Source organism: Salvia miltiorrhiza, chromosome 1, assembly GCF_028751815.1.
Source record: "Salvia miltiorrhiza cultivar Shanhuang (shh) chromosome 1, IMPLAD_Smil_shh, whole genome shotgun sequence".
Classification (NCBI taxonomy): domain Eukaryota; kingdom Viridiplantae; phylum Streptophyta; class Magnoliopsida; order Lamiales; family Lamiaceae; genus Salvia; species Salvia miltiorrhiza.
Genome location: NC_080387.1, coordinates 59,638,985 through 59,653,024, shown reverse-complemented (window position 1 = coordinate 59,653,024; position 14,040 = coordinate 59,638,985). Strand labels below are relative to the sequence as shown.

The 14,040-nt window shown below is 33.9% G+C and overlaps 1 pseudogene; it reads right to left on the bottom strand.

Annotated features, from left to right (window-relative positions):
* Nucleotides 1-9,678: 9,678 nt before the first annotated feature.
* LOC131010878 (putative pentatricopeptide repeat-containing protein At5g08310, mitochondrial) lies at nt 9,679-13,559 on the bottom strand (annotated as a pseudogene).
* Nucleotides 13,560-14,040: the final 481 nt, after the last annotated feature.

Here is a 14,040-nt window from a genome sequence, read left to right as displayed (position 1 = left end):
TCCCTCAATACATACTTATATATAAATATTTAAATGGAAAATGCAATTTTTAGCATTTTGATCATGTATGTAAAAAAATATATTTCTCTACATTTTTTAGATTATAATATATATTTATTATAATTTCTTTTGTAAAATATTCTTACAATATTTCTGAAATAATATGTAGTTGATGACGTTGACTGCAGTAGAGTTTCATGAATTTTGAGAAAACAATCAATTTTATTACTGGTGTGCAATTTGTTGATTTTCAACATAAAATTATTTTACTTAATAGTAACATACAATTAACCGTGGTGAATACAAGTTTTGGCTACGTTTGACAAGATTAATTTATAGTCATAGCAAAATAAACAGTTTTCTCAAAGACGATAGATTTGAATATGCTATATAAGTTGTACTATGTCGACTTTTGATGTAAAATGATTTTATACTGTAATTTATAAGTAATAGTAGTTCGAAAAATACTTGACAATTCTTGTGGGCTTTTGTATCCGTCATGCTATGTGGAATTGGATATATTTTTAAATCTTGTAATCTTTATTTGTGTGATGTATCCCACCAATTTTATGGAATCTCCGCATGTATTACTTTTATACGCCAAATTTCGATGTTCATATTTATTATTTGTGTTTATGATCATTATAAGATTTAAGTTTTTTTTATTCAATAAAATTTAGTGTTCCCTCTGTCCCGGTCCAATAGTCCCATTTATTTTAGGCACGAAGATTAAGAAATTTATTTTTTAAGTGTAAAAATGTGTAAAGGTGTGTGTGACCATACTATTTGTAGCGTAAAATCATTACCAAAAATAGAAACATGACTATTGGAGTGGGACATCCCTAAAAGGAAAACAAGACTATTAGAGTGGGACGGAGGCACTATTTGAGGCACTCTCCCGTGCAACTGGTTTCTGAATGACACTATTTCAACATACAAATGACATTTGAAGATCTTCAAGTGTCATTTGTATGTTGAAGTAGTGTCATTCGGAAATGTTCAAGTGTCATTTTGAAAACCAGTTGCACGGTGCAACTGATTGCACATGAGTATTTGTGATACTATTTTTGTACCGAATAATGGATATGTGAGAGTTCTTGTGATAACTACAACACTAGCAATTCTAAAATGAGTACTATAGAAACCAATAATCTCATGTTCAATTTTTCAAATAATAATAATAATAATAATAATAATAATAATAATAATAATAATAATAATAATATTATTATTATTATTATTATTATTATTATTATTTTAAAAAAAAAGAACAATAACTTATACACTTATTGGCACAATTCTATCATGAGATGTCCCAACCAATTCTAAAGAATCTCCGCATGTATTGCTTTTCGCGTGTAAGGCGTAGGTCTATATATAGTCAATACTTAGTTTATGTTCATGAGATTTTAGTTCTTGGTTTATACATGTACTATTATTTTCACATTTACTAATGAATGCATGAGAGTTCATCAGTTAGAGATTTAATTTTTTATTATGATTTTTTTTTACAAGAGAAAAAACTTCATTATTAGTAGACATATCGTTGACGTGTGAGTTATCATTGGCTGTGGTAATTAATTTGGTAGGTTAATATAACCATATATGTTTACTATTTCACGAGACTCGAGCTTTTCATTCATTGACTATTTATCTCGTCTTCCCCATCGGCTTTCTAAAATGACTCATATAATATTGGACAAAAAATTTAATTATCTACGGTAAAATCTTGTTAATAAGCCCGCATTTAGGGCGTTAAACTGCATCAACTGCAATAAATAACTGTTAATTTTTGCATATGTATTCATCCAGCAAATTAATGGGTTATATATATAGTCTCGCTGTCTCGGTCCAAACAAAACAGGGGCAATGACAAATAACAAAAATATGCGCCTCTCAATTTACCACCATAAAAACATAATATGACATTCTTGTAATAACAAAAAATAAGTATTTTTTACTGTTAAACTTGATATTGTATTTAACTTTTTTGGGATGAACTTCAAAATTTTGGTTTTAACCGTATATCTAATAAACATAAAAATATGTATTTTTAGACAATGTTGTTGGTGATAGATAAGTCCAACAATTATGGAATAAGATATCGGATACGTCTGGATCAGTGGACATTACCACAAATGTGTTAGAATCCTTCTAAAAGCAATGGGGTGTCGATGGAATGGCCTCTGACGCTTAAGTCAGTCACAAAGTCATAAATAATTGACAGAAAAAATGAATATAAAGCGTAAAAATAATTGAATAATAACATAAAGTTGAGACAATGAATCTCGTTAATCGAAATGGTTGAATCCGAAATCCAGAACGTCAGAGCGCGTGGAGGCGGATTGATTGAGCAGGAACGTGAAGAGAGAAAAGAATGTGTGTCGGTGGAGCTAATTAGGGTATGAATGATCGGATCATCTATTATTAACCTAGTCAATTCTTATTTATATTGTGGTAGCATGACGACTAGGGTTTCGCTCCCATGTACCTTTAAGTCATTGTTGTTTCGGTATTCGTGAGATTGTTACGCACTTTATTCTTCCTTCTTTCCCAAATTATCACCCTTTCTAGGATTTGATTTGTTCAACCCTGATGAACATATGGGTCTACTTAATTTAACATGAATTGACAATTTAATTGAGCTAGCCAATTAAATCGTCATGAACATATGTTAAATGGACTGTACAAATTTTACTCATAAGCTACAATGCTCATGATATCTTTAGTTTCATTCGTTAATTGATTATTATGTATGCACCATAATTAGGACTGATAATTTTAAATAAGATACGAATATGAACAAAATTGATAAGTTAGTGTCAAGGCTTATAGTGTTTATTTCCTTATTGTGTTGATACGATAATTTTTTGTCGGATTCATATAACTCGTTATAATTAATATTATTTTTTTATTAACTAATTTTTTTAATTAATTTTTAATAATTAGGGGTTATTTGAGTTGAGACTAATGCGCTGTAACTTTTTCTTCTTCACTCACAATTCAGATTTTTATGGAATCGTGTTTTTTCATATCATGTGAACTTTGTGTTACTATTGTATCCATGATGTCTATATAAATTGTGCCGTGATCTTATCGAGTAGATTTTTAATAAATTGTGTTTATATATATATATGTAAGCTTATTGTGTCAACCTAGCTAGTAACAATATGAGACACGATTTGGTAGAACTAACCAGAATTAACAAATAATAATTTGAATTCAGATGACTTTAGTTTACAATAATTTGAATGGAAGTTGTTATTTATGACATCTCTATCAATTGGGAATTTGGGAGCCATCTAAATTTCAATAGCGAGAGAGAAAAGATAATAAATTCGTTGTTGATAGTTGAAGCAATTAATAAATATATGTACAGATATACTTGCTGGAACCGTAATGATAATAACACTTTGATGAGCACATATATAGTTTGGATATATATGATAGCGGGAAGGGAATAATTATCTTGGTATGCGTAATGATTAATCAAACAACTACTGCAATATACGGCTTTTCTTTCACTGGACAAAATAAAATTTAACTTAATTGATAATTAGGGTTGATGTTGCGTTACTTTTAATAAGCATAAGATATGCATTTCTTCGCATAAATGTGTACTTATGTAGTATAATTTCTCATAAATAAAAGTAACACTTATCATGAATAAATGTAATACTTTATAAATATTACATTTCATGTAACAATAATTATTTTTTGTTACGACAATAATTACTTGACCAAAGAGTTAAGAATATAAGTATTAATAAATGAAAATAACTAAAAGTAAAAATACTTATGAATAAAAGTAAATATTATTAAACTTTCAAACCGGTCGCACCCTTCGAAACTTTGACTCGTTTTATTGAATTTGATATATATATTGATCCCCGTCATTAAAAATAAAAATAAAAATATAAACTCTGAAACTAGGAAATTTCCCACCACCACCACAATCATATGTGCGTCCAATACAAAACAAAATCAAATAGCAGAGAAAAATATTGCACAAATTCAGGGGAAAAAACTGTTTGATTCTGTCGAATAAGCAAGAACATATGAAATTCTTCATAGTCATATGACTCATATCCCAGAGTGGCCGTAAATATTATACTTTCAATTTTCATCATAATCTAACCCTTCCCAATTTACTGTCGACTCATTGAATGTGTCAGTGTAGCCTCCATGTGAATAAATAACAAATTATTCAAAACATTTCAAATTATAAATATTCATTCTAAAATCTCTCATGCAACAATTTATCACTAACAACCGAATAATACCTATACTTTCAACTTTGTTATCAGAACCTTACATCAGCTAATTTTCATTAAATCTGACAAAATCGGTCATAGCATATATGTGGATAAAAATTTAATAACATCCTTTTGATTATTGTAAATAAAAAATAAAAATAATTTTTTTTCAGCCACTCCCACAGTCCCACATACTTGTAGACTTGTAGTTGTGACACGGCCTCCCTCTCCTCTGCCAGTCGCTAAAGATTGCTTTGAAAAAATATGTAAACAAATTTAGAATCATCATATCAATATATTAAAGTTTTAACGATCAACAAAATATTAATGGAGCCGATGAGGCCTTGCTCTAATAGCAAAGTTAAAGCATCCAAAGACTTTCATTTGTGAGAGGTCTTGGGTTCAATCTCGTTTAGCGGCGACGTTTTTCCATTTTATGTGATTATGTATTATTGTTGTATTATATTGTTTGATGTTATAGTTCCACAGGCAGGGCGTTTTCGCCTGCGTGCGGTGATGTTTTTCCATTGTTGAGTGGTGTTGAGGTTCCGCTTGCGTACGGATTGTATATAATTGATACTATAGATATTATGAAACATTATATGTATTCAGATACCTCTTGTAACTTAAAAAAATATATATATTAAAGGAGGTTATTACTATAGATACTATGAAACATTTTATAATAAACGGATATAGTTTATGGTATGTATTTTGAACAATTTTCAATTTATATATGTGGAGTCCGCATCAACCAAACCCCGAATTAATCAACAGAAAAATAATAGTTTAGTTAGCCAAAAACTAATCAAGATCATGATATAAAAAAGGGTTAATAGCCGAAAAATACACGAATTTTCACCGAATTTGCAAATTGCACATGACTTTCAAAATTGGCATCAGAATACATGACCTTTTAATTTAATCGTGATTTGCACATGCGTTGACCATAACTTTAAGCCTAGTTGACGTGGCTGCCGGAAATTGCAGACGTGAACTAACCGTCGGGCAAGTAATACGACATCGTTTCTTGAGTGAGTATAATTAAAAAAAAAAGAGGAAAATCTCGGTCTTTTTCTCCGTCTTTTCCAGATGTCGAGCATGACCGCCGCCTTTTCCAGATCCTCCGTCTTTTCCAGACGCCGAGCACCACCGCCATCGCCGAGCACAGCGCGGTCTTCTTCTCCGTCACAAGCCATCGCTCACTTTCTTTCCGTTGCCTCACCGCCGTCCTCCATCCTCCATCGCTCGCCTTTTCTTCGCTCATATGAATGTCGCCTCACAGCCATCTTCCATCTCCACCCATTTTCCTGAATCTCCATCCTCCATCTCCGACTCGCCGCTGCCAGCCACCACACATCAGCGCCGCCCCCAAACCCTAGATCCTCTTGCATAAGGGGAAATCCCCCAATTTGCAAATCTCTCATCCCTACACCAATTTTCAAGGTCAAGCAAAACAATTGCTCACCCTCTCCATCCAAATTACAGAATACTAGGGTTCATCCCAAAATCGATTTTTGATCAGAGTGAATACCGAATCATCATTGAAGCCGACGACATGTGGCACAAGGCGCGTAGGTCGGAGAGGAATGTGCCTAAGAGGTTGGATTTGGGGTGGAGGGGTTGGACCGCGGTGGTGGACAATGTGTTGTACTGTTACGATTATTTGGGAAAGATCTGCGGGTATGATGTGGAGGAGGATGTGTGGAAGGAATTGAGAAGGGTTGAGAAAGGGCTATCGAATTTGGTGAATTTGGGATGGGAAGCTCTGCGGGAAAGTTCTTGTGCAGTTAACAATGGTGAATTTGGATGGAAAGCTGGGTGTGGTGTGTGAATGGGAAGGAGGTTGATATAATGGGCGAAATACAACGGCGAGTGAGATCCAGGCAGCGCTGGAAAACTGAGCAACGACCTCATCAGAAATTTGAAGGCCGTCGCAGCGGCGGGTTCGCTGGAGGAGGGGGCTGCTGGGTGTGGCCGAGGTTAGTGTGGGCAGCGTGCATAATTGGGGATTAGTTTAATTAAAATTGGAGAAGACATTCAAAACGACGTCGTTTTGGACACGTGTCTTGACAGTGTGTATAAAATGCCACTCAATATGCCATGTAATGTCCACATAATCACCGGTCAAACTTAGCCCTGATCGGAAAATTGGTCGGGTGAAAATCATGATTAAATTAAAAGGTCATGTATTCTGAGGCCATTTTTAAAGGTCATGTGCAATTGCAAATTCGATGAAAGTTCGTGTATTTTTCGGCTATTAACCCTATAAAAAAAATAGGGAACAAACAAAATGAGTAAAATTTTGTGTATTTTTTGACAATTTTAAAGTTCATGGAGAAAACCTAAATAGACTCAAAGTTCATGTATTTAGACGCAATAATCCAAAAATATTGTTCGAATATTATTGATATTATATGATATTTTAAAATAAACATGAATAATCTAGGGTGTTTGGGATAATCTTCTCAAAAAGCAATTATTAGTAACTCGGCGAAAACGTCGAAAATTTGGATTGTAAACTGTAATTCTCTCTTTATTATAACGTTGAATAATAATTCAAAATATAATTCTTTCATTTTACGAGCATTATATATTTATATGGCCCTTCTTCTCCATTTGCCTTTTGTTCGGTTACGTGATCTTTTTCTTATTTTGAATTCTCTGGTTTGTCATAAGCTCAATTTTCTCGGTTGTTTTTGTGTTTTACAAAAATTTGATTTTTTTATAAATTATATAAGTAAATAAAAAAAATTAAAGATCGTGCGATGGAGGGCTCAAACTCAGGATCTCAAGTTTTGAGCATTAACCTCCTACCACTAGATCAACACACACATTTCTTTGATTTTTTATTTTCTCATTGTAATAGATAAGTAAGCTTTTTTTTTTTACTGTTATTTTTTTCACTGATTTTTCACCATAAAAATTTTAATGAGACTCAGATTCTTAATTAGGATGTTTGTGCTTTTAAGATTTTTTCAGTCACCAGTCACACATTATATTCTTTTTTTTATATATAAATTAACAGTACTAACTATTAAATAAAGAAATTTAAAGATGCACTATGATGAATTCGAACTCAAGACTTTTGACCTTAGACATTAATCATTTACCACTGAACCAACATACGAGTACTAGACACACTATATTCGATTTATTATGTGACGATGAAGTAATTAAACATCAATAGCATTTAAGGTTGGTGTGAAATATTAAAGTTGCAGTTGTACCAACTCAGATGAAAGAATTTAAAATTGAATTGAAGGCCATGCTTTCCTTAGTCAAAGGTCCAAATTAACCACAAAAGTGAAGGACTTCTCATCTCATTCCGTCCACATCAACAAATTTATCACGATTGTGGTAACACAATTTCATCATGGGACCCATGTTTCATATAAATATTTCAAAAATGAGGCACGATTTTGCAAAATTGTGGATATCGTGAAGTACTATTTCCTAACAAGATAAAATGTTGAACATGTAAATATAACTTAAGCTAGCAAAATTACGTAAGAGAAGAGTTGTAAATGTTTTAAAACTAACCAACATTATGTCTATAAGTCCTACTGCTAATCAATTATTCAATACTCAATTAATTTCTTTAATATGCTTTAATATTCACATATAAAAAATAAATACACATTTTTTTTAGTGAAGAATTAAATAAATTTTAATAATTTAATACATCTACAATAAATTAAATCACATATATTAACCAAAATAAATATTTTAATTAATAACAAATAGTTTGATGTTATAAGTTAACAATTAATAAAAAAGCTATGGTTGTGGAATGAAAGTGTTAGCAACGATGGGGAACCTGTACAAGGAATTTTTATTTTTTATTTCAAATTGTTAAATGTGTAATTATCAAATATACTCTTGAATTTTCTCAAAATCTCAATGGTTCCCGGTGACCCCAGTTTTCTTTTTTGCTTTTCTGAATAAGTGTGTTAAGTCAGTATTTTCTTTTGAGTTATAAAGGGGACACATAGTTGCCTTTTGAGTTGGGGGAAGGGAACAATATTAGAGAATTGAACTTTAGATTTTTATGTTAATATAAACGGTCTTTATCATTTGGATATTTTCGGATGATGTAATGATCTGGAAGCAAGATTTCCCTTTCTGGCTCACAGATATTGTTCACCGTAATTTAATATAAGTGTCTCGTTTTCGCTTCAAAAAAAAATGAAAAATGAATAAATACTAAACTACTATAAGATTTGAGTCCGTCATTATTGAAAAATAAGTTTAATATATAAGATTTAAGTCCTGACATTTTCTTATGTTGAGTGTCGCAAGCTCTCCACCCTATCATTTCAAAATTTCAACCAATTTGAAACCTGAACAAGGGCCATGCATGCATAACTTTACAGGGTGTTTGGCTAAGCTTATTTTAAAGAGCTTATAAGTTGTTGGAGCTTATAAGATGTTTGAAGAGCTTATAAAATATAATTTCTTAGTAGCTTATAAATTGTCAAAGTGTTTGGATAATTTAACTTATAAGCTAAAGAGAGAATTTTTAATTAGTGATAGAAAATTTTGAGTCAGGGGATTTTTTAGGACATTAACTTAAATTGATTTGAAAATTAGGACAATAACTTTCGGACTTGTAAAAATAGGACACTAATTATTTTTTTAGAGTAAAATAGGACACTAATTAATAAGCGTCGTAAAAATAGGACATTTCTCAGCCGATAATTGGCTAAAAAATGTCCTGCGGATGCAACACTTATTAATTAGTGTTCTATTTTACTCTAATAAAAAATTAGTGTCCTAATTTCCAAATCAATCTAAGTTACTGTCCTAAAAAACCCTCGAACTCGAAAATTTTAGTTAGAGCGAGAAAATTGAAGAAAAATGAAATTAGAATGATATATAATGAAAATAAAAAATCATAGTTGAATTATTTTTATAAAATGAGTGTTGCTTATAAGATAATGAGAAAATAAGTTGGGGTAAAGAACTTATTTTTTGGGTAGCTTATAAGCTATTAGAGCTTATTTTTAGAGCTTATAAGTTCTTTAGAAACTTATTTTGCCAAACACTTTGAAGGAGCTTATAAACTATTTTAAAAAGCTTATAAGCTCAGCCAAACACCCTCTTAGTCGATTCCTCACACAATTATTAGTTTAGAAATTAAGTTTATCTAATTTTTTAGTTAAAAATTGATATCACACAACTCAAAGAAAAAAAAAAGGAGGGCTAAAATTGATACTATTTGTGCCAAATAAAATGTAGATTTTCTAGTTGGCAAAAAAAATGTGGATTTTCTAACAAGAGTATAATCAGAAGAGTAGTTGATGCAATTACTGACGCTCGTCAAAATATTCATTTTATAACGATTACCAAAATAATTGTGGACAAAACTATTCAGGATTTATAACTACATCAATACGTATGAAAAAAAAATGTTATGCTTTAGAGAATCTTGGAAAGGTACAAGAATTGACAAACCGTAGTCAGCTTGATCATAGTGCTCTCAATTTGCATAAAATAAGCCTGCAAAAACACAACAAAATGAGAAACTTAATCCATCTATGACGCGAAGATTAAGGAACAAAGCTGGATTATTTGCAGCAAAGAATGGCATCTCAACGTTATCCTCTTCTTGACTAGTGGTTGCTGCTGCTGGTTCTGCTTGTGGAAGATCTTGATTCTGTATTCAGAGAATCAGTGGCTGACATGGTAAAGTAACAACTCAGTTTACCTACACCATCGATCCCTTACTGTTTGCTCACTTTGAAAAATTAATCCCAAAATTTACCTGTTCAGGCAGCAGTACTCCCAAAATCTCCTACACCATCCATCTCGGACATCTTGTCTAATACTTTATGAGCCAAATCTATGTTTGACTCGGATGCAAAAGCTTCTGCTAAAGCTTTGTAAACATATCCTTCTCCTGCTGGTCTCCCACACTTGCAAAGCCCGTGAATAAGAAATTCTATTTGGGAGAGCTCCATTTCAATCCAAAGATTAAGAGCTGTCTTCCCATTTTCCAGAATTGCACAATCCATCTACTAGAGTTGTAAAGGTAATGATATTGGCTTCTCCTCGTTGTTCTATCATCCTTGAAAAACACAAGACAGCCTGATCAGTATTACCCACTTTGCACCAGCAGTCAATTAGCAAGTTGTATGTAACTACCTCGTCTACAAATCTCTCTAAATAGTTTCATACCTCGCTCCATTTCATTGACATTCAGAAAAGAGAAAACCATCAATAGTTGCAGAATACGCACGCAATCATATCCGGGAGGAATCCTTCTTTGCTCATATCAGTAAGGAAACTATATGCCTCATCTGCCTTTTTATGTTCACATAGTTTCTTAACAAGCAGCGTATAGTTTTTTATCCACGGCTCATGCCCACAAGCACGCATCTCCCTCAACAAATCAAGAGCTCCAGCAACATCCAATTGTCTGCATAAGGATCCAAGTATGCAGTTCTAGGTTTAAGTGTGTGGGGTGGAATTCTGTCTCCTTCATCTCATTGAGAAGATTAAAGCATTCATTCAACTTATCAGCATTGCTCAAGCGCTGAATCAAATTATTGAAGAGCAGAACACTACGACTGCATTCACATTGATCCATAGAATGGAACAAGTCTAGAGCCATATCTAACTTATTAGCATTGCATAAACCATCAACAGTTTCAAAACAAGTTGTATCAGTCTTTACCTTTGTTGAAGATATCATGCATTCCTGACTATTTTCATTCATACCAGATCCCGAATTCCTGACTATTTTCAAAATAGAACTAAACAGCCACAGCCTCCTCCCCACATCCCAATCCATCAAAGCATATTCAAGCAATTGAATCTTGTCTCTCTCATCCACTATACATGACAAAAGCTGGCTTTTGCTAATTCTTACATATCAGGAGGAATTCCAGACTCCCGCATGTACATGTACAACACTAGGGCTTTTGCTAATTCTTACATAAACCTCTAATTAGTACATAATAAATGAAAACATCAGGCAAATATCCATGTTTTTTCATTTTATCACACAGTTGTAGAGCTTTATCCACTCTATCTTCCCTCACAAAGCCATGAACTAAAATGCATAACGTTTTCTCGTTCAAACTAATTTTGAGATTTCTCTCAGCCGACTAAACCAACTCAAACGCCATATCCACTTCCCTGCACTTGCTGTAAGACAGAACCAAAATAGCCACTATATGCTGATCAACCCATCCCTTCTTAGATCATTGAAAACCAAAATCGCCTTATCAAACTGGCCAGCATTGCAAAGCCGGCATCATGGGCCAATCCAACTCTCTCATTTCGTTCAACCTATACTCCAATAGACCAACATCACCACTTTTCGCAATAACCTCCAGCAAATAGTTATAGCCATAGCCATTCAAAACACAAGAGCAGACATTTTCATGTGGTCAAACAAAGAATTAGGCAATTAGCTTCTTCAACTAGACCCTGACTACCTAGACACCTCAGAAAAAATCCAAAAGCTCCCGGAGTCCAATAACACGACGATTTAGTTAAAGTTACAGCAAGCTCCTTCAGTCGGGCATTTTGTCGAGCAGTTGATTCGAAGCCCATTGGAAGAATAGCTGAGCCAATCCCCAATTCCTAAAAGACTGTTTGAACTAGTTGGGGAGTGAGTTTTGAGCTAAATTCTCGAAGCTCCGGGCAGAAGGGTCTTTTCGTGAAAATGGAGATGAGAGATTCTTCAACCGTGGCTGTTTTTTCGCTGCTGAAGAATTTATTTTGTAAGGGATGAGTTCTACAATTTGTGTTCCAACAAACTCATGAGGGGATGTAATACAAACTTTGGCTGCTCCATTCGAAGAGGCCGATTCGTGGGCGTCATTTCAATTCAGTTGGGCTTCGCCTGCGCAACTGCTCATATAAATTCTTGATTACCAGTCAATCAATGATTCAATATATACATATACATACATGGGTGCGGTTATAGTGAGAACCACAATTATCGTGAGAACATAAGAACCAATAAAATTACTGCATCTGCTATACAAATTAATGCATCCGCTATTAAATTTAATGCATCCGAAAAAAATAATTTTTTTGCTCCCTTCAGAATTCGAACCCAGCACCTGCATCCATACACCAAGATGATACATCCACCGTAGATCTTGATGATCGAATGGCTTAAAATGGTTCTATGTTCTTATTTTATTAGTGGTTCTTATTTGAACCTCTCCCTACATATATATATATATATATATAGGGGCGCGCTCCAGTGAGTCCCCATATTTTTCGTGAAACACTAGGACAATGAATAAGACATATAATACTAATGAACAAAAAGTATATCTAATGAACAAGATGTATATACTGATGAAAAATAAAATTTAAAAAATTCGTAATGAATAAGACATATATACTGATGAACAGGGCCGTATATACTGATGAACAATGCAGTATATACTGATGAATAACAAAATTTAAAATATTCTGCTCCCTCCAGGATTCGAACCCTGCGAAAAAAAATCTCCCTCCAGATACAATATCAGCCATAGGATTGATAAAATAAACGCACCAGATCGTACCCTAGATCTCACTAAAATTAGGGGGTCTCATTGGAGCGGCCCCCTATATATATATATACACATATATACACTGTATTAAAATAATGTACGTACATAACTGAAAAAGATCAAACCTAACTGAAACTGATGCAGATTAACCAATGATTAGAAATTCGTAGTGCCACACGCGGCACAATAACAACTAATGCAATAATTAACATATAAAGCATTAAATCAATACACAAAAATGATTGTCCAATTCGTTGTAAGCAACATATAAAGCAATAAACCAATATCACAAAAATAAGGGTTAATTACGTCAAAAATCATGAACTTTGGGTCCATTTTCAAATTTTCCATAATTTTTTTTTTTATCAAATTTTCCATGAACTTAAGGGGTTGAACAATTTTTCCATATTTTTTTGCTCCGGTGAAGCTCCGAGCTGATGTGTCGCTTACGTGGTAATACCAAACTGACCTGTCGCCTACGTGGTAATACCGAGCTGATGTGGCACGTAGTGGGGGGTCGGCAGAGCAGAGCTCGACAGAGCAGAGCAGAGCAGAGTCGTCGGAGCAGAGTCGGCAGAGCTGAGTCGTAGAGTCGGGGCAGAGCTGAGACGGGCAGAGTCGGCAGAGCTGCCAGAGAGGCAGCTTTGCACTCTGGCAAAGGCTTAGTCAGCTCTGGAACTCTTCGTCATCTTCAATTTTAGGCTCGCATTAATCCAGAATTCTCCACCGCCGCCGTCCACCACAGACCTCGCATCATTCCAGAAATTCTTCTTCTCCCCATACCTCCACCGCCGCCGTCCACCACAAACCTCGCGCCGTTCTTCTTCTTCCCCAAACATCCATCGCCGCCGTCGACTTCTTCTCCCTCAAAAAATCTTCTTCTTCCCCAGATCTCGCGCCGCCAACCTCACACCTCACTAAGGTTTGCGCAGGGTCGGCCCTGACATTCCGGGGGCCCTAGGCGAAAAGGAAAAAAGGGGCCCCTAGGCAATAAACTAGAAAACAATGATGAGATAATTACAAAAATAACTTAGATCTTCTAGCATTTTGAGAAGCAAAATCATCAATAATTTCTTCAAGATCAAGCTTTTCTAATACCTCATGTTCAATGCATAAAACCGCTAATCCATTCAACCTTTCTTGAGACATAGTAGAACGTAAATATGATTTTATCAATTTTAATTTTGAAAAACTTCTTTCTGCTGAAGCTACAGTAACTGGTATAGTCAACAATATTCTATATGCAATAGAAACATTAGGAA